The sequence below is a fragment of the Apodemus sylvaticus genome, chromosome 13 (assembly GCF_947179515.1).
Source record: "Apodemus sylvaticus chromosome 13, mApoSyl1.1, whole genome shotgun sequence".
Classification (NCBI taxonomy): Eukaryota; Metazoa; Chordata; class Mammalia; order Rodentia; family Muridae; genus Apodemus; species Apodemus sylvaticus.
In genome coordinates this window covers 71,802,559-71,824,399 of record NC_067484.1, presented here as the reverse complement: position 1 = coordinate 71,824,399, position 21,841 = coordinate 71,802,559, and the positions used below count along the sequence as shown (strand labels likewise).

At 43.4% G+C, this 21,841-nt stretch overlaps 1 pseudogene; it reads left to right on the top strand.

Annotated features, from left to right (window-relative positions):
- Positions 1 to 423: 423 nt before the first annotated feature.
- Positions 424 to 16,569, top strand: LOC127663662 (sigma intracellular receptor 2-like; annotated as a pseudogene).
- The last annotated feature ends 5,272 nt before the right edge of the window (positions 16,570 to 21,841 follow it).

The following is a 21,841-nucleotide window of genomic DNA, read 5'->3' as shown; positions in this document are numbered from 1 at the left end:
TGTCTCAGGGGGAAGGGATGCCTCGGCATGGGCCCGCTGAGGCACCCCCTTCCCCCACACTGCCGCAGAACATATTCCCACAGCTCTTTTTATGATCACAACACTAACAGTATCCTGCTATACTCATAGGCCAGGATCTTATTATCAGAGAAGCTTCCTCCTGCAGCCGATGGCAAAGGAGCAGAGACTCGTAGGCAGACACACAGAGAGTGAGAGACTTTGGAGACTCTCACTCCAGAATGGAGAGGGGAGAGAGGGCTTTATCAAATCCCTTCCCTCAGGACTCAGGAACCCCGTGGAAGAGGAGGCAGAAAGAGTGTGAGAGTCAGGGGCATGCAGGGCACTGAGAAAGCAATACCCTCTGATCAGCATGAGCAACGCTCGTGAACTCACAGAGAGCGCATGCCCAGGGCCTGCGCAGGGATGCACCACGGCTTCTGCATGGACGTCACAGCGCCCTCTTATGGTGCGGATGCCTGAGTGTGTGAACAAGGGGGCCTCGATTCTTGTGCCTCTCTGGGGCTCTTATCCTTCTGTCTTGTCCTACCACAATGTGATAGTTTTTGTTTCATCTTAATATATTTTATTTTTATAATTATTCCTTAGAAACCTGTTTGTTTTCTAATGAGAGACAGAAAGGGGGTAGATTCAGATGGGAGGGAAGGTGGGGTGAAACTGGGAGAAGGAGGGGAAAACTTGATCAGGATACATTATGTGAGGAAAAACATCTATTTCTAATAAAAGAAGAAAAGGGGGGTGAAGAAAAAAGTACAGGAGAGAGAGGACAGAGACTGTTGGGTTTTCCACGCAGTTCATCTGCCTGCACGCCGCAGGTCACCTGTTTGCCCGCGGCGGAGATGCAGGCTGCAATGAGATCACACCAGGCCAAACAGTTCCACGTGGGGCTTTATTTAAGATGGGGAAAGGTGTAGAGGGCGGGAAGAAAAAAGGAAAAGAAAAGAGAGAGAGAGAGAGAGGAGAAACGCTACCCAATTATATACGGGTGATGACGGAAATCACAGGTAAAGGTGGTGGGCCATTGAATTCTGGGTATATGGCGGCTGTTGCCTTGGCAACGGGCCTATAGTCGCACTGTGCTAATTGTCGTTTATATGAAGTCACAGGTCTCACAGGTCTTTGTACTAACAGAGACAGAGAGAAAGAGCTAGAGCCAGGCCTCAGAAGGCAAAGCCCTGAGCCGCCAGCCACGGTGCAGCTCAGATAGGAACGTAGGCCTTGATGTGTTAATGAACTAATTCCAAGGAGAAAAGCTAGTGAATCAGCTCCAAGCTGTGAGCCCTCACAGTGTAAAGCGACCTCCCAAGGAAATGACACAAAAATTAGAACTTTGGCAGTGGTCTCTAGCACTGACCTGCGAGACTCCAGCCTCTGTGTTGACACCCATGATGCCCGTGCGCGGGAGGACTTGAGACTCTGTGTGTGACCCTGGGGGGTGGGGAGGGCGGGGCTCAGCGAGCCTTGAATTTCCAGCACTGTTGCTGGACCCACCCAGGTCCGCTAAGCGCGTCAGGGTCAGCACTAGCCACGGGTCAACCCTCTCAAGAACCTCCTGGGTCTCCATCAGTGTCATCCCGGCAGCCAGCCACAGCTGAAGGACTTCATGGATGTGGGCTGGGCCAGCAAGCTTCCAGAGCATTCTTAACAAAGAAAATTACCCAGTGGATCCCTGCATCAGCATTTCGGCCCAAACCACTGATCCCCGCTTGGTGAAATGTCTATTTAACTTTATATTGGCGTGATATTATAAGGAACGTCTGTGTGAATAAACCGAGCATAATCGAAAGACAAATCTTTCGTGGACATCCTAATTGCCCGGCGCCTTCCAGACCGTAGCTGTGCACTGCACAGCTGAACCCTGGCAGAATGCTAAGAACCGTACCGAGCACCCAATGGAAATGGTCCCTCTCTGTCTCATTATTTGATGATTAGAATTACAGCTCTCATGCCGAACAGAAGCTGTGTTGTACCCACGGAACCATCTCTCCAGTGGGAGCATCCAGGACCTGCCCCCAGCGAACTGTTTCCCCTTTTCAGAGCTTTCAAAAAAAAAAAAAAAAAAAGCCATGAAAGAAACATTCATTCAGGTCGATTTGCCTTGACTCTGGCTTTTCGAGCTGATTTTATTTTATGCAGACTTTCATGGTCCATCATTAGATAATTATATTTGTACAAAGGAAATGGAGTAAAATTTCCTTCCACATCCGTTCCGTAGCTCTGTCTCCATCCTCAACAGAACTTCCTCCCTTTTCCATCACCACACGCCGGTAAGATTAATATGTCACCAGATCCACCTTCCCACAATGCATCAGCCTATGAAAGAAAGGCGTGAGGAAGACTAAAGAGAACAAGATGAATTGGGGTGAGGCTTAAGCAATTGCGAATTTCCAGGAAATATTTATGAGCTGATTTAAATACTAATGAGCTGGTAGTCCGGCAGCAGAGAGACTATAAAGGCCAGGAACACAAAACCTCGGCTGGGCCGCGGGCCGCCTTGTGCCTTCAAGCTGTACAAAGCAGAGTCACGCTGTAAGCCTCCTGCCTTCCCAAATGCTGTTCAGTGAGAAATGGACATTTTCCCACTAATTTGGGTTTTTTAAAAATCGTCACTACAATTCTTACAAATCTATTTGAATCCTAGCTCAAAAAAGGACGTCTAAGGTCTGAATGTAAGCTCCACTTCACTCCGACCTAAATGGCTGTGGGCTCAGGAAGGGCTCTGTCCATTTTCTTTTTCTGCCCTCTTTTAAGAATCCGCCAAATAGCCTCTTCCGCCAAGTCCTCAACAGCAGTCTCCAGAGTGCAGTGAGAGGTAATTTATCTGCAGATTCTCCTGTCCCAGCCTGACTGCAGGGTTGGAAAAGATAAAAACACTTGCTATTACAAAACAGATTTAACTTCCAAAGAGCTTTTTACATACAAGGCCGCAGGCATGACAATCTGTCTGCTTGATCTAGAATAAACAACTGGTGTTTTTTTGTGTTTCTAAATCATGCCCAAGTTCCATACACAGAATGGTTGTGGGCTTATTTAGCTGGGTTTCTTTTTTGGGGGAGGGAGGGGTACACTTTTTTCTCTTATGGAGATGTTAAGTAAGGCAGGAAGGAAAATAGGACAAATCCCTCAGAGAATCTGTGAGGAAATAGCCATCTTTAGATTTGGGAGCTTTATGCCTCCCAAGGGAAATAAGCAGACACTTTGGTCCCCGTCACCAGATGCCACCGTCCTGCGCATCAGGACTGTCTGCACAGCTTGAATTGTCTGCATAGGTGGGTTGTATGCCCCAGGGCAGGCAGGGCTGAGGAAAGAGGGCCATTGACCTCAGGTAGAAAATATAGAGACTCCAAATAGGTAGTACTTGACAAATACTCTCTGAATTAATTTTGTTCTTTTTTAAAAAGTGAATTTGTTAGCATATAAAGTAATAGATATTATTATGGCATTTTTATACATATACGTTATTATACTCGGTTCTAACTCAGATCAGCGTGTCAGCAAGCAGCACTTGTGGTAGCTGGAGTAGAAGCAGAAGGTTCATATCTTGAACTACAGGCAGGAAGCTGAGAAAATGAACTAGCAATGACATCATTAAGCCCTCAGAAACCACCTCCAGTGGCATGTCTTCTAAGGCCATGCCTCTTAAGTGTCCCAAAGGATGACCACAACTTAAGCACCAAGTATTCAAATGCCTGAGACTTCAGGGACATCATCAAATTCCACTCCTCCTCCTCCTCCTCCTCCTCCTCCTCCTCCTCCTCCTCCTCCCCCTCCCCCTCCCCCTCCCCCTCCTCCTCCTCCTTTTTATTCTTTTTGCTTATTAGCCAATCATGAGACTGGTGAAGTTGAGCTCCCACCAACAGGATGAGACACAATCACCTCCTAGTCAAAGCCAACGTAAGTGCCTAGCACCAGTTACCTTCACCTTGTTCGTGTTTGAACTTTTTGTTTGTGTGTGTGTGTGTGTGTGTGTGTGTGTGTGAGAGAGAGAGAGAGAGAGAGAGAGAGAGAGAGAGAGAGAGAGAGAGAGAGAGTGGTGAGGGTAGGAGAGACACCAAGATTATTCTTTTCCAACATGGTTGTCTATACTGAGTCTTTTGTGCTTTATCTTATCTATTTCTGTGAAGAATATCGCTGGAATTTTTACAGGATTTCCATGAGTTTGTACATTGTTTTGTATAGTGCAGGAATATTAGCAATATTAATTTTCTAATTCGCCAAGATGGAATGTCTCTCCGTTTGTCTGTCTTATTATTTCATCCACTTCTATTTTATATGCTTTATTTTATAGCCCGGCACTGCACCTCTGAGCTGTGTCCTTAGCCCTCAGTGTGTTTTCTAGTTCTCTATCTGTAGGCCCTTCATCTTTTAGGTTAAACTTCTTCCTAAGTTTTGTTTGCTTTTATTTTTGGGTTTTGGTTGCTATTGTAAGTGAGATTTATGTGCTCAGTTTTTATGTTTTTGGTACATTTTTTGTTCATGTATTTTGATATTTCACAGCTAGTATATGAAATAGCTTCTGGGCTTTGAGAGTTGGTATTACACCCTAAAACCTCACTAGATTTATTAATCATTTCTAACAGCTTTGTTTGGGTTCATTGGGGTTTTCTCTACATCAGATCATGTTGATTGCAATCAAGGACGATTGAACATTTTCCTTTTCATTTGGTTGCCTTTAATTTCTTTCTCTTATATTTTTTTATTTATTCTTCTCTCATATATTAGACCCTATCAGTAGTCTCCCTTCCCTCCTCTCCTCCCAGTGCCCCCCCTCCCAGATTCATTCCTCCTCCATTTCCCTTCAGAAAGCAGCAGGCCTCCCAGGGATATCGACCAAACATGGCATAACAAGTTACAATAAAGCCAGGCATGAACCACAATGTACAAACTCTGTGGCAATCCTGTAAAAATTCCAAGGATATTCTTCACAGAAATAGATAAGATAAAGCACAAAAGACCCTGTATAGACAACTATGTTGAAAAAGAATAATCATATCAAGGTTGGACAAGGTCCAGTAGGAAGAAAAGGGTCCCAAAAGCAGGCAAAAGAGTCAGAGACACCCCACTTCCACTGTTAGGAGTCCCACATGAACACTAAGCCACACAATCATAACATATATGCAGAGAGATTAGGTCAGACCCATATTAGCTCCCTGATGGTCCATTCAGTTTCTGTGAGCTCCCATGAGCCTTGGTTAGCTGACTGTGTGAGTTTTATTGCGGTGTCTTTGACCGCTCTGGTTCCCACCATCGTCCTCCCTCCTCTGTGGATTCCCTGAGCTCTGCCTACTATTTGCCTGTGGGCCTCTGCATCTGCTCCTATCAGTTACTGCATGAACCCTATCAGATGATGTCTCTGCAAGACTCTGGTCTGCAAGTAGAGCAGAATATCACTAGGAATCATTCCACTGGCCTTCGCTGTTCTGCCAGTCATGCTCACTTCTATCCTAGGTCTCTGAGTTATCTAGCCTGTGGTTCCTGGCCCTCTAGCAGTGACAGGAGTAGTTTCTCTCGCATGGCATTAGGCCTCAGTTTGGATCAGTCATCAGTTGGCTGTCCCCAGAAGTTTGGCATCTCCTTTCCCACAGCATATCTTGCATGCAGAACAAATTGTAGGTCAAAGGTTTTGTGGCTGGGTAAAGGTCCTAATGCCTCCACTGGAGGTCTTGACTGGCTCAGGCTCTGTATCGCCCATCACTAGGAGACTTCACTAGGGTTACCCTCTTGGATTCCAGGGAGTTTCCATTGCACTAGGTTTCTACCTCGACTGCAAAATGCCCCCCAAGTCTAGTTACTACCCCCTCAGTACTCTCTCTCCCCCCATCTCCTGACTTGACCCTTCCTGGTCCCATCCCTACTCATTCCCAGTCCACCTGTGAACTCTGTTCTGTTCCCCCTTCTCAGGGGGATCCTTGTGTCCCCCACTGTGCCCTCTTTTCTCAGCCTATGGATTGTAGCATGATTATCCTTTACTTTATATCCACTTATAAGTGAGTACATACCATGTTTGTCTTGCTGGGTCTTGGTAAACTCGCTCAGGGTGATTTTTTTTTTCCTAATTCCATTCATTTGCTTGAAAATTGCATGATGTATTTTTTTTTTTTATTCCAGAGTTGAGAACAGAACCCAGGGCTTGTGCTTACCAAGCAATCACTCTGTCACTAAGCTAAATCCCCAACCTCATGAAGTAATTTTTTTAACAACTGAGTTAATGTGGAAATGTATCACATTTTCTTTATCCATTTTGATAAATAATGTTGACTGAAGGACATCTAGGTTGTTTCCTGTTTTGGGCTATTATGAATAAAGCTGCTATGAACATAGTTGAGCAAATGTCCTTGTTTTGGATGGAGCGTCCTTCAGGCATATGCCCAGGAAGGATATAGCTGGCTCGGTTCTTAATTTTCTAAGAAATCACCATATTGATTTCCAAACTGTCTGTACCTGTGCTAGTTTGTACTCCTAGCAGCAATGGAAGAGTGTTCATCTTGTTCTGCATCCTCACCATCATGAGCTGTTTGTATCTTAGCCATTCTGACAGCTACACCAGTGTTTCTGGGTCATTTGAGATTCCTCTGTTGAGAATTCTCTATTTAGATTTATATCCCATATTTTAAGGGATTATGTTGTATTCTGTAGCTGCCTGCAGCTACTACGAACTGGGTTGCTGGAACAGAAGCTGAGGGATAGATGGAGAAGGGGCGAAAAGAACGAGGCCAGGATGATAGTTTACTGATCGAGGCCCCAATTTAATTGAGGTCAGGCCTTTTAACAGTTTGGGCAAGCCCCTCCCCCAGACTCCCGGCTGAGTTCTGGGAAAGTCTTCTGGTGGTCCTTGGCTCTACTGCTCAGACAGCTGGGTGGGTCACCTGCTTAATTCAGGAATTCATAGACCTGGAGGAACAATTAACTTAACCTTCACTCTGAGCTTCTCCACCCTAGGATAAAAATTCCTGCTGTAACCTACTTCCCTATTATGCCCTAACGTCAGATTCCTGCCCAAAGCCAGGAATTGTCCTTAGCCAATGTCAAGTTCCTACCTTGTGGCTTGACTCCAATATGGCTCTGTACAGGATTATTTGGCTTGTTGATGTCTAGTTTCTTGAGTTCTTTATAGACTTTAGATATCAGCCTTCTGTTGGATGTGGGGTTGGTGAGAATCTTTTCCCTGCCTGTAGGCAGTTATTTTGTCCTGTTGACAGTGTCCTTTGCCTTGTAGAAGCTTTGATAAGGTCCAGTTTATTAATTGTTGATCTTAGTGCATGTGTGCCTGATGTTCTGTTCAGGAAGTTGTCTCCTGTGTATCCGGTTTTATGTTGAAACTTTTGATCCACTTGGACTTGAGTTTTGTGCAGGATGATAGATATTTTTGCATTCTTCTACATACAGATATGCAGTTACACCAGCACCATGCAGATATCCAGTTACACCAGCACCATTTGTTGAACATGTTTTCTTTTTCCCTTGTTTATTTCTGGTTTCTTTATCAAAAAATCAAGTGTCTATAGGTGTGTGGATTTACTCCTGGGTCTTTGATTCCATTGGTCAGCCTGTCTATTCATAAATATACCATGTAGTTGTTACTACTATTGCTCTGTAGTACAGCTTGAGGTCAAGTATTATAATACCTCCAAAAGTGTTTTTTATTGATCAGGATTAATTTGCTATCCTGTGTTTTTTTTGTTTTTTGTTTCATCTGAAGTGGAGTATTGTTCTTTCAAGATCTGTAAAGAACTATGTTAGAATTTTGAAGGGGATTTAATTGAATTTATAGATTGCTTGTGGTAGGGTGACCATTTTTACTATGTTAAATCCTACTAATCCATGAGCATGGGAAATCTTTTCATCTTCTGATATTGTTACTGACCGTGGGTCTGCTGCGGGATAACTAGGATTCTCTGGTCCAGGAAGGCACCGGTCCGGCTGAGATGACAGACAGAAAGAACCACACACACACACACACACACACACACACACACACACACACACAGTGGAGGTTTGAATCTGAATGTATTTTTGGAGCTCTAAGGCAAGGATTTTTATACAGGAAGAGTTGGTATTACCATTTCAAAAAATGTAGCCAGTGAGGCAGGCACAATTATCATAGCCATTTGGTACAAGGAATGCAAAATCAATCAGGTACAAAATTTCTCAAGTAACAGATACAGAAGATCAAATTACAGATGTCATCAAACTTCTTGATTAGAATACAGAGTCACTCATAGTTTACAGTAAACCTTCAAAGAGTTTGAAGTTTCTTATACTCCCTGGGTCTTAACAAGTTCTTGTGAGAAATCCTTATCTAACATTTAGCCTTCTATCTTGTAAAACAAAACTTCCTGACTTAATCAATGCTTTCAGTACCAGAGTGCCAGAGTCATCCTCATACACATACCCACAGCCATGAAAACCTGCATGTGGTTGGAAGGTTGTAATTATGTAAACAACTATGAGGTAACGCATTGCAATTCTTTAAAGGGAGTTTGGCAGTTAGTGAATTGACTTCAAAGACTGGATTATCAGCCAGGCCACAGGAATCCCCTAGAAGAGAGAAAAGGAGGAAGTCAGGGCAAACTGCTACTTGAGAACTACAGGCCCATCTTAAATAGCTAGGAAGTAAGAGAATATAGCAAATTGCCAGGTGAGATTTCTGCTTCTAAATTTACAGAGAGTTCCGTTATTCCGAGGAGACATTTCTTTTTTCGCCTCTGTCTGTAAAATATCAATTTTATAAACTTTACTGGGCCACCACGGCATGATATCTTCTTCAATTTCCTTCTTCAAAGACTTGAAGTTATTGTCATACAAGTCTTTCACTTGCTTGATTAAAGATACATCCAAGACATTTTATATTATTTGTGGCTATTATGAAAGGTGTTGTTTCCCTTATTTCTTTCTCATCCTGTTTTTAATTTGTATATAGAAAGGCTACTGTTTTTTTTTTTTTAATTAATCTTGAATTCAGCTGTAAGAATTCTCTGGTAGAATTATCTTTTTTTGGGGGGGTCACTTATGCCTACTATCATATCATCTGTGAATACCAATACTTTGGCTTCTTTCTTTCCAATTATTTCTTGATTCCCTTAGTTGTCTTATTGATTAATTTCTGTCATTTTGCTGTTGTTGCTGTTGGTGGGGGTGATGATGGTGGGGGGTAGTGGCAGTAGCGGTGGTATGTGTGTATATACATACATGTGTGTGCACACATGCATGCATGGGTTTTCCTTTTGGTTTTGCTGGTGTGAGACTACTTTCTTTGTTTTCATGCGTAGAGTTAACCTTCTTGGGTTGGAGTTTTCCTTCTACCACCTTTTGTAGAGATGGATTTGTGGATAGATATTGTTTAAATTTTTGTCATGGAATATCTTGTTTTCTCTATCTATAGTGATTGAAAGTTTTGCTGGGTATGATAGTCTGGGACGACATCTGTGGGTTCTTAGAGTCTGCAAGACATTTTTCCAAGCCCTTCTGGATTTTAGAGTCTCTGTTGAGAAGTTGGATATAATTCTCATTGGTCTCCCTTTTTATGTTGTCTGACTTTCTTCTTTTGCAGCTTTTAATATATTTTCTTTGTTCTGTATGTTTAGTGTTTTGATTATTATGTGGAGAGGGGACTTTTTTTCCTGGCCAAATCTATTTGGTATTCTGTAAGCTTCTAATACCTTTATAGGCCTTTCTTTAGATCAGGAACATTTTCTGTAATTTTGTTAAAAATATTTTCTGGGCCTTTGGCCTTCGATCCTTCTTCTATTTATATTATTCTTAGGTGTGTCTTTTTGTAGTGTTCCAGATTTCTTGGATGATCTATGTAATAAAATTTTAGATTTAATTTTCTTGGATTGATGTTTCTATTTTTTCTATCTTATCTTCAATGCCTGAGATTCTTTCTTGCATCTCTTGTATTTTGTTGCTGATGCTTGTGTCTATAGTTCCTGTTCAGTTAATTAGATTTTCCATCTCCAAAATTCCCTCTGATTATGTTTTATTTATTGCTTCTATTTCCATTTTCAGGTCTTGAACAGTTTTATTAATTTCCTTTACCTGTTTGGTTTTTTTCTGTGCTTCTATTTTTAAGATTTATTTATTTATTCATTGCATGTGGGTACACTGTTACTCTCTTCATACACACCAGAAGAGGGCATCAGATCCCATTACAGATGATTGTGAGCCACCACGTGGTTGCTGGGAATTGAACTCAGGACTTCTGGAAAAAGTCGTCTTAACCACTTAGGCATCTTAAATATCTTTAAGGGCTTTATTTGTTTCTTCAAGGGCCTCTAACATCTTCATAGGGTTGTTTTTGCGGTTCTTGCTTGTGCTTTAGCAGTGTTAGGATATTTAGGGTTTGCTGCAGTAGGACAGATGGGCTCTGGTGGTGCCATCCTGCTCTGGCTGTTGTTGATAGTGTTCTTATGCTGGCCTCTTGGTTTGGGGCTGTTATAGGTCTTGGTGTTGATTTGAGAGTTTGTCTTTGTCAGATGGGTGTTTTGTCCCTTGGTTTCTGGTTCTTCTTTGGTATTCTGGTCTTTGTGGTCTGTATTTCTGGTGGCTTTGGTATGACCTCTGGTCTATCAGGGAGTCTCTATCAGAGTTGGGGGCTGGACTTCTGGCAGCTAGCTTGGCCTTTGGTCCAGCAAGGGTCTCTGCTTGAGTTTTGGGGTAGGACACAGTGATGAGGAGGGGAGTGTAATTGAGGATAAGTGAGAGGGGGCACTAAGAGAGGAAATAAAGTTCATGGGTGAGCAACCTAGCACCTATCCATGATTCTGGTGACTATTACGATCTCTGGCCCAGCAGGGAGTCTCTACCCAAGTTAGGGACTAGAGTTCTGCTGGCTGTCATGGCCACTGGTCTAGCAATGAGCCTTGTCTGAGTTCTCATATCTGTTTTTCTGGCCTACATGTGGCCTGGATTTGTTCTTCAGACTGGCATGGTCTACAAGGTAAGCAGCAGATATCCTCTTGTGTAAGGGTCAGAGTGGGCAGTAGGGTGGGAAGAGTATCATTGACTTGGTTCTTGAGATCCGAAAGGAGGGTTTGGGAGGGCTCCAAGGACAGTCTACAAGGTAAGCAGCAGATATCCTCTTGTGTAAGGGTCAGAGTGGGCAGTAGGGTGGGAAGAGTATCATTGACTTGGTTCTTGAGATCCGAACGGAGGGTTTGGGAGGGCTCCAAGGACAGGTGGGCATCTTACTTGTTCTGACTGGTGTGATCTGTACCTCTGATTCTTTCTCTTGCCTTACTGCTATGCCTAGGGTTTTCAGTGCTGTGTGAAATAGCAAAGGCAAAGATAAGTAAATATCTTTGTTTTGTCCCTGATTCAAGAGAAACAAATTTTCAACTTTTCATATTATCAGTTAGCTGTTATCTTTTCATAGATGGCCTTTATTGTGTTGAAGTACATTTCCTTCTGTACCAAATTCCTTATATACCTACCTTCAAAATACAAGACTACAGTAATCAAACCAGCATGGTACTGGCATAAAAACAGACACATTTTAAAAAATGGGATAAAAATAGAGGAACTAAAATAAATTCTTCTATTATGACAAATTGTTTTTTGGCAAAGGTGCAAAACACACATAAAAAGAAAAGAACATAGCTCTCCAGTAAATGAACACTCACATGCAAAATGAAACGGCACCATGTATAACACCATATACGAAAAAAATCAACTCAAAATGTTTTAAAGATTTACACATAAGACACAAAACTAATAGAAAAATGTATAGTCGGATGCTTTAAGACATCAGTATAGGAGATGGTGTGTTTGTCTAAAAAACCAAAAGCACAGAAAAGAAAAGCAAAAATAAGCAAATGTGTGGTATCAAACTTAAACATTTCAGCACGGTTAAGACAATTGCGTGAAAAGAGAGTCTACAACATAGGAGACAATGTCTTCAAATGATCTGGGAAAGGGCCCCTGTGGTGACTTGAATAGATATGGCCCCCATAGATTGATGCATTTGAGTGCTTGGCCAAAAGGAGTGGCACTATTAGGAGGTGTGGCCTTGTTAGAACAAGTATGTCACTGTGGAGAAGGGCTTTGCGGTCTTCTTCTTTTTTTTTTTTTAAGATTTATTTGTTTTATTTATATGAGTACATTATAGTTGTCTTCAGACGATGCAGAAAAGGGCATCAGATCCTATTATAGATGGTTGTGAGGCACCATGTGGTTGCTGGGAATTGAACTCAGAACCTTTGGAAGAGCAGTCAGTGTTCTTAACCACTGAGCCATCTCTCCAGCCCTGCTTTGAGGTTTTAAATGCTCTTGCTATCGCCACTGTGAAACATTCAGTCTCCTGGATGCCTTCGGATCAAGATACAGAACTCTCAGCTACAGCACCATGTCTGCATGGATAGTGCCATGCTTCCCACCGTAATGATAATGAACTAAGCTTCTATAATCCTGCCCCAAATAAATGTTGCCTTTAAACATTTAAACATGACCAAGAGTTATCTCAGTGATGGTGTCTCAGCACAGCAATAAAACCCTAAGACAGTCACTACTTGAAATATATGAAGAATGCAAATAATTCAACAAGAAGAGCATGAATAATATTAATTTGTAAATGGCCTAAGTTCTTGAACGGACATCTTTAATTAATTATTCATACAAGTGGCATGTGTCTGAGAAAGCAGTGTCGTTGATCATCTGAGAAGTGCAGATTTGGACTACACCGAGATAAGGCTGTTATTAAAAAACCAAACAACAGAAAAAAGAAGAGACAGTATCAGAGAAGATGTGAAGAAAATGAAGCCTTGCATGCTATTGATGGGAGGTGAATTGGCAGAGTTGCTTTGGAAAACAGTATGGAAGTGCCTCAAAAGAGCTAAGCATGAAACTGTCATATGACTCACCACTACAGAGGTGCTCACCCTGTGGGTCATGACCCATTGGGGATCGAGTGATCCTCTTACAGGGGTCACATCAGATATCCTACATATCAGATATTTACATTATAATTCATAACAGCAGCAAAATTATAGTTATGAAGTGGTAATGAAAATAATTTTATGGTTAGGGTTTACAACATGAAGAACTCTGTTACTGTGTCTGAGCATTAGGAAGGTTGAGAACCACTGCAGTACTGGGTAATGAAAGAGCTATTTCAGCTTCTGTAGTCTCTGTGGCACTATCCACTGCAGCCAGCATACAGAAGCAACATTAAAAATCTATCCATGGGTGAATGGATGAAGAAGTGGTGTTTGTATACAGTAGTATACTACTTAGCCCCTCAGAGGAGGGAATGCTGTCATTACAACAGTGTGCTTGAACCCTGAAAGTGTGCTGAGTGGAAAAATCAAATGGCACATGATCTTGCCCAAATGTTAAATCTAAAAATATTCAATTTGTAGAAACAGCCCACAAGTATGTCTTCTAAGGGCAGCTGTTGACCAAAGGATACAAAGTTTCAATTAAATATGAAAATGAATTCAAGAGCTGTACAACATGATAATTGTAGTTCATAATAATTTATTGTACTCTCTCCAAATTGCTAAGAGTATAGGTTTTAAATTTCTTCACACAAAAAGGGAATTATGTTTATGATAATCTTAGCTCTACTTAACTGTCCTACTAGTAATACATACATACTTTTAATCACAATGTACCCTTTTTAAAGACTCTCTTGTCCATATTATTATTATTGGACTAGGGGAAGTTTTATGGAATCAGTTCTCTTTTTCTACCTCAAAGTAGGTTCCATTTCAAGTTCCAGTTATTGGCCTTGCTGATGCTGACAATGTACACATGTTAATAAACACGGACACAAGAGACACATACATTATTTATTTGTCTATGAAAGAATACATAAACTTTTTAAGTTGTTATATTTGGACTAATTTAGGGCTCTATACTCTAAAATGGTTATCAGAAGTGTAAGACACTGGGCTGGGGTGTAGCGTCATGGTGAACACCCACCTGGCATGCTTGAGGCCCTGTTACTCCAAGCAGAAGAAAACCTTTAAGGGCTCTGAGCAATGCACTTCCTCACAAGCACAGGGGGCCTCTAGTGTGCATCATTCTGGGGGGTTCAACAGTGAAAGGAGAGAGCAGCCAAAGAGTCAGACGAAAGGAACTCACACATCACAGCTCAACCAGCTGATAAATGGTTTCCCACCAGTAGCACAGTAGAAAGGACATGGTGGTTAGATACTTCATCTGTAACAGCAAGTCTAATCCCTTCACTCAGTAATGATGATCAGCGCACTTAATGACTTTCCCAGACAGAGAGAAGGCAGATCTCTCTGTATCTAAACTACAGCACAGGTGGCCTCTTGTCATTAGGTTTTATTCTCTTCCTCAGAATGTGAATCCTGATTTCTTGTCACGCAGATTTTATTTAATTATTCAACACTTTTCCCAGACACTATAAATATTAAATATCAGTCAATGTGATATCAGTTGTTCTCCAAAGAATGTCCTTAAGGGGAAGATAGGTGGCATGCGTTCCCCTCATGTGGACTGGAATTTGGAAGTGATGGCTGGAAGTTAGGGAGCCATCTTAGATGTAGAGCAGGCTGTGAGGTTAGGCAGCCATCTTAGATGTAGAGCAGGCTGTGAGGTTAGGCAAGTCATCTAAGATGTAGAGCAGGCTCTGAGGTTAGGCAGCCATCTTAGATGTAGAGCAGGCTGTGAGGTTAGGCAGCCATCTTAGATGTAGAGCAGGCTGTGAGGTTAGGCAGCCATCTTAGATGTAGGGCAGGCTGTGAGGTTAGGCAGCCATCTTGAATATAGAACAGACTCTGAGAATGTCAGATCAACAGTGAAGAAGGAACCAGCATGGGGACAAAGACATTTGCCCATGAAAACTGCTCCAAGCAGCTTTTACAGGAGAACAAACTAATCTGCTCTTAGACCACAGTTATTCTGAGTTTTCTAACATATATCTGGACCTTAAAAATGAAAAAAGAAAATAGGAAAAAAAACCCACCTTCCCACCAATATTTCAAATAAAATCAGAACTCAACAATGTCATAATCATTCCACTTGATACTCCGTAGAGGAAGATCACACAACCCTATATACAGATATTTTTCCCTCACTTAATTTTTTTTCCTGAAGTACAATTTGAATATATTGATTAGGTTTGCTTCCATTAATGCCAAGAAACAAAAATTACAGACAATTCTATTTGGAATATAAGAAAATATTTCAGCCAGGAGGTGGTAGCACACACCTGTAATCCCAGCAGCCTGAGAGGCAGAGGCAGGTGGATTTCTGAGTTTGAGGCCAGCCTGGTCTACAGAGTGAGTTCCAGGACAGCCAGGGCTATACAGAGAAACCCTGTCTCAAAAAAGCCAAGTCAAAAAACAAAATAAACAAACAAAAATAAAAAACCCAATCCCCCCCCCAAAAAACCCAAAACCCAAAAAACAAAAAATAAAATAAATAGAAAGAAATGAAGAAAGAAAATGTTTCAACTTAAAATAAGATTGTAAATTTTTAACATGCCCCCTTCCAGTATTGCCATCAGTACTTCTCAACTACTTCAACATCCTAATCATAACTCTGCTGTAGCAATGCTGCCCAGAGTTAGCCCACAAGATGTGACAAAATGCTACCCTGAGAGGCCAGAGAATCTCCCAGAAGACAATGTTGACATCACTCCTTAAGGATGTCTTCTCATTCTATGTGTTCATTACATTGTATATGCAACATTCACAGGCCATTCTACAAGGATGCTACATCACAGCGAAAATCCACCTGGCTCAACGATGAAAAAATTATATTGTGATTTCTGAGGTAGTGTTGCCTGTGTCCTGGGCAGCTCTCTGCCCAACCCTACCTGCCTTTGGGGGTTGGGGAGGACTTTGGCAGAGTCAAGGGCACAGCAAGCTCATCTGAGCACTGCTGCGTGCTCCTTAATACCCTCACCAACTCCCCCCATTGGTCCCAAGAAAGCATCTCTTCTAAACAGCAGTTCCTGATTGGCTGGCATTATTTGCACTAGCAATCCTTGGTCTCTCAGGCAGTCCTCAATTGGTCCTCCTGCAGGAATGCTGATGTCGACACAGACTTCTAGTGTGGTGTGTCAGTCGTGTCCTAACTGACAGGAGGTAACAAGGGGGCCCTGGCAGCCAGGGGTTGCATCAAGTGGCTGTTGGATCTGTACTTCATCTCGCACATCCCCCTTATGCTGTTCATCGACTTGCAGGCCGATCTGCTGCCCAAACGCTACCCGCAGGAGTTCAGCAACCTGTTTCCGCTGTACTCTAAGGAGTTCAAAGACCCTCTGATGCAGGAACCTCCAGTGTGGTTCAAGTCCTTCTTGCTTTGTGAGCTTGTGTTCCAGCTGCCTTTCTTTCCCATTACAGCATATGCCTTCTTCAAAGGAAGCTGCCGGTGGATCCGAATCCCTGCAATCATCTATGCAGTTCACACCATAACAACCTTAATTCCAATCCTCTATACATTTCTATTTGAGGATTTTTCTAAAGCTGTTGCTTTCAAGGGACAAAGAATTTCTGTGAATGACTGACCCTGGTAGATGTCTATGCCCCCTATTTAATAATTCCCCTTATACTCCTGTTCCTGCTTTGGAACCCTTAGTAACAAGTACTGGTTTTGGGATGAGTCAGGGTCTGACAACATGTACTTCCCATTGGCTTGGTCTGAGAGTTTGGGGATACCTTATATATATGTGGGAGGGCTTGGGGTACTGCGCCTACGTGACTGATGGCCACAGATCTCCCTAGGGATGTGGGGGGGGGGGGTGTGGCTGTAGCTATGTAACAGGAGTTAGGGGCTCAAGGAGTGTGGCAAAACGCCTATGCCTACCATTCCTTGACAGTCGCCTGCTGGGTCACCGGGGTTTTAAGCCTGAGCTTGACCAGGGACCAGGCTGCCTCTCACAGCTCACCGCCTCACACAGAATTAAATGAGTAAACGTTACTGCTGTTAAATGGTCAGCAGTTTGGGGTCCAAGAGCACGCCTTTAGCTGAAACATGCAACTGGCCAGTTGATGGCCAGAAGCTATCGCAAAAGATTTCTCACATGGCAACCGGTGAAGATCTCCACAGAAAGGCCGACCTAAGGTGTAAGATTGTACTCTGCTGTTTCCTAAGTTGTCCCAGACAACCTGCACCTTCTTCACTGATTTGAATCACAAACTTCACTGCACAATAAATCCCCGCAGACATCTGCGTCTTGTTCTGGCTTCTCTGTTCAGTTCTGTCTATATAAGGAGCTCCCTTCACTTACTGCTGTCAGATTGTCATCTGAGAAACCTGGTTCCCACCACAGAAGGTTCTCAGCTGCTGCAGTGCACTTAATCTCCCAGATGATCTTCATATTTATCCGGGAGAAAGAAATAATAACTTCCTACTAGCAAGCCTTCCTGGTTCTAAACCCAGTGCTCAAATGTGTCATAAAGTACAGCCTGGCATGATAGTGCCAGCCTGTACTCCTGGCTACTCTGGAGGCTGATGCAGGAGGATTGTAAGATCATCTACCTCAAAAATAAGTAGCTAAATATAAGATAGAGTACATATGAACACACTAGGTAATTACTTCTTGTGTCTGAGGACACAAGCCTGTGGCATTTTGGGCTGGATTAATTGCGTGACGGACCTGAATCTGTAGCAAAATTGTTGAATTCTCTCTTTTCTTGTGTAGACATGTGAGAGTTACTCAAGTATCTGGAACGCTGAGCCTAGAATGTGAAATGAGCAGCCTCACCACACTCTTTAATAGAAAAATCAACTATCCCCATCCTGTCCGCAGAGAGGCTGCAGCTCCAGCCACCATCATTTTGACCCCTGGGTGTGTGCTGTAGGCTGTAAGCATCTTGCCTGGAGAATTCCTGGCTCTTGGCCATAACCAATACAGGCATAAATGCCATTTAATTCCACCCAGCTGTTCCTGGCGCTGTCCATGGGTGGGTCTGCCTAGGGGTGTTTCGTTCAATTTACAAGGAGAAAATGCACCCTAGTTGCTTGGCAAAGAGCCAGGTTTGCTAGAACTTTCTAAACACGTTGTTGAGGGGAGTGCTGCTGATAGGACCTGGTCACAGACCAGGGCAGTTGAAGGCATCCTTCCTGGGGCGCCGCCGGGTGGGTGTAGCACTCCAGCTTTATCTGATGCTGAAAAGGTAAGTGCTTTGTGTCCTGTACAGGACTCTCATGACTTAGGGCATTAAAAAGACATCATCACACATTTGAATAAATGGTGTGCCGGAAACTATTAAACAAATTAAATTTATATGATAATTAAGGTGCTATTGATCTACATCAATTAATGTAATAAAGGACAATATAATGCCTGAAATCAAAAGCAACAATAAAAGGCTTTGACTTGACGGTAGACTGCCAGATTGGTAAGGGCTGCCCAGTGTGACTCTGGGTGCACAAAATAAAACAAAACAAAAAAGAAAAGAAAAAAATCAATTATAGTTTCTGCAGGAAGTAGTTAGTTCCCATTTCACATCGTGTAATTCCTGTATTTAGTTCAAAATTATCCTCTTCCTCTGGACACGGGGACCTGGCCTCGGCTCCTTTTGTTAAGCTCATCTTACCGCGCCCCAGAATTGTGCTGAGGCTCAGCAACTGTGTGCCATGATCACAGCCAGAGAGGGGCCGGGGCTGGGGCCGGGGCGGCTGCACAGAGAGGGTCATGGAGTCTGAGATGTGGCTACAGAACCCTGGGGCAGAGCCACGCTGAGGCTCGGGGGGTAGGGGGGGTAGGGGTGGGAGTGGGGGTGGGGGGGACGGAGGGTAGGGGGTCAGAGCCACGCTGAGGCGGGGAGGGGGGAGGAGGGGGAGAGCCACGCTGAGGCCTGGGGGTAGGGGGGATAGGGGTAGGGGTGGGGGAGGGTGGGGGGGGGCAGAGCCACGCTGAGGCCCGGGGGGTGGGGTGGGGGTGGGTGGGCAGAGCCAGGCTGAGACCCATGCTTTCTTGCTTCTGTAGACAGAAGCTGTACTGGGAACTCGAAGTCAAAAGACAGAATCTTTACACTTAACAGAAAGTACATATTTGACTCTTAGTCCTAATTACATGCTGCTAAGTTAATACAAAACATCCTTTCTTCTGAAGGACTCTGTGGCATTTTCTATTTCGTGATTGTTAAATTTATTTATTATTTGTGTACCTGTGTAGGTAAGGTCAGAGAGAAGCTTTGGGGAGTTAATTCTCTCCATCCCCGGTGCGGGACTCGAGAATCAAACTCAGGTTTCAGCAGCAAGTGTCTTTACTTGAACCATCTCACTAGTTCCAGGATTCATTTATTTATTTAGTGTATGCATATATATGTGTGTGTGTGTGTGTGTGTGTGTGTGTGTGTGTGTGTGCTTGTGCATATGTGAGTGTGTGTATGTATCTCTGTGTGTATCTCTCTGTGCGTGTTTATCTCCGTGTGTGTGTCTGTGTTTATGTGCATCTGTATGTCTGTCTATGTGTATGTGTATCCTGGAGGTCAGAAGAAGATATCGGATCCCTTGGAGGTAGAGTTACAGGCGGCTGAGAGATGAGGCCTTACCCTAACCCCACTACAGAGCAGTGAGCACTCTTAACCCCCGAGGCAGCTCTGAAGCCCTCCCTGACATTTCTGCAAAGTTTTCCCTTTGAGCGTTCTTCTAGACCTGTGCTTATCCAATCTTTTTCTATAGATAGGTACTTCTTACAGTTTCTAGCCTCCAGAGTTCCGATTCCCATCATGAGTGAAGGCGGAATGTGTGCTCCCCCACCCCCACCCGAGTCTAAGACAAGCAGAGCAGGCCTGGCGCCTGACAGATCTCTCTCAGCCATGGCAAGGCTCTTGCTGCTGAACCCCGGGAAGCAGTGCTTCCAGATACTGCAGCTGCTGGAGTCCCAGAAGCTTCAGGGGCGTCTTTTTCCAGACTCCCCACATTTCACAGTGATATAGAAAAAAAAATTGAATCCCACAATAGCTAATAATGAGAGGGTTTAGTTTTCTCTTTTCCTTGTGAGAGTAATATTATTAGAATTATCTTTTTAATATAGTCATTGAGCCCCTTCCTTTTTTTTTTTTTTGAAAGTCATTTTGAAATAGTCAACGGGTTAAATCCGTTCAGATAGACTCCAGAGGGATTTGGCTTTTTAAAATGCAATTTAAATTCAGTTGCAGGTTGTCTCATTGAAATTACAGCTTACTGGCTTGTGGTTTAAGAAATTCCTCTCAGGTGACAGCCCAGAAACCTGCCTCAGAACCTCACCAAAACAACAGATTATGCTAGCTAGCTTCCTTTTTTTTTTTTTTTTTTTTTTTTTTTTTTTTTTTTTTTTGATTTGGTTTTTTTTGAGACAGGGTTTCTCTGTGTAGCCCTGGCTGTCCTGGAACTCACTCTGTAGACCAGGCTGGCCTCGAACTCAGAAATCCACCTGCCTCTGCCTTCCAGAGTGCTGGGATTACAGGCGTGTGCCACCACCGCCTGGCTTATGCTAGCTTCCTTAATAGTCACAGAATCTCATCAAACTTGAGAAATATCCTACTGAAAAAAGCACGCTGCTGATTATCCAACTCAGCCTCTCCTGCAGAATGAGGTTTGGAAGAGCAGTGACTTAACCACAGTTACACAGGAGGTGATGAGGTGGAATAGAGACTAAGACCCTGCCTGACTCCACAACCGGTCAGAAGCTTGAGGTTGGGACCAGCCGTGTAATACCCAGGGGAGAGTGCTTGCCTGGTCAGTGAGAAACCAGGGTTCTATCTCCAGCTCTCGAAAAAACAACAGAACCCCTCAGAACACCATGATTGTAAACACAAGCACTCTGTGGAACTTTGTTTCTACAGTGAGTCCATTCCCCCTGTGCAATGGCATGAAGATGCTGTTGAAATATTCATATTATTATTTTAGTTTTTCCTCTTTGAAGTAGTAAAATCAAGACCCTTTCCATATTGACTCCACCTTCTCCCCTTCACTACCCCATTATTCACAGTGGGAAGACTTTGTGTGGAACTCTACATGTTTTACCTTATCCAGACAACTCTTCCATTCCCTTAAAATATTGTGTATGTGGGTATGGTGGTTTGAATTTAAAATTGGCTCCTATAGGCCCATAGGGAGTGGCACTATTAGGGGATGTGGCTTTGTTGGAGGGAGTGTGTTACTGTGGAGGGTGGGCTTTGAGGTCTTACATGCTCAAGCTACACCCAGTGTGGCACATGGTTCCCTTCTGTTGCCTGGGGATGGAGATGCAGAACTCTCAGCTCCTTCTCCAGCACTACACATGCCTGCACACCGCTGCCCTGCTTCCCACCATGATGAGAGTGTACGCCAGCCACAGTAAGAAATGTCAGTGGAGAACCAGCAACAGGATGCTGTGACAAGCAGGGATTGCAACATACACAGCAGCCAGGTAGAGAAAGGGTTAACAACGTTGACTGCACAGAGAAGGGGCCCGTGGTGATTTCGATAAGAATGTCCCCATAGATTTATGTATTTGAACACATGATCCCTGTTGGTGAAACTGTTGGGGAAGGATTAGGAGGTATGACCTTGTTGAGGGAGTTGTGTCACTAGGAACAGGCTTTGAGGTTTCAAAAGCCCACACCCTTTCTAGTTAGTTTTGTCTTTCTGCCTCCTGCTTGTGGATCAGACATATACTCTTAGTTACTGCTCCGGCACCATGTCTGTCTGCCTGCTGCCACACTCCCTACCATAGTAGGTGTAAGACTCCCCAAAAACCGAGGGTGCCTCAGCACCCCACACCCTGGAAGGCAACACCCAAATCACTCGCGAGAAACGGTCTCGATACAATAGCATGAAGATTTCTTTATTCTAGAATTCTGGGTTCCATAGCCATGCACCACACAGGGTTAGAGGACTATGGACCACAAGTGCCGAATTGCGACAGCTTTTATAA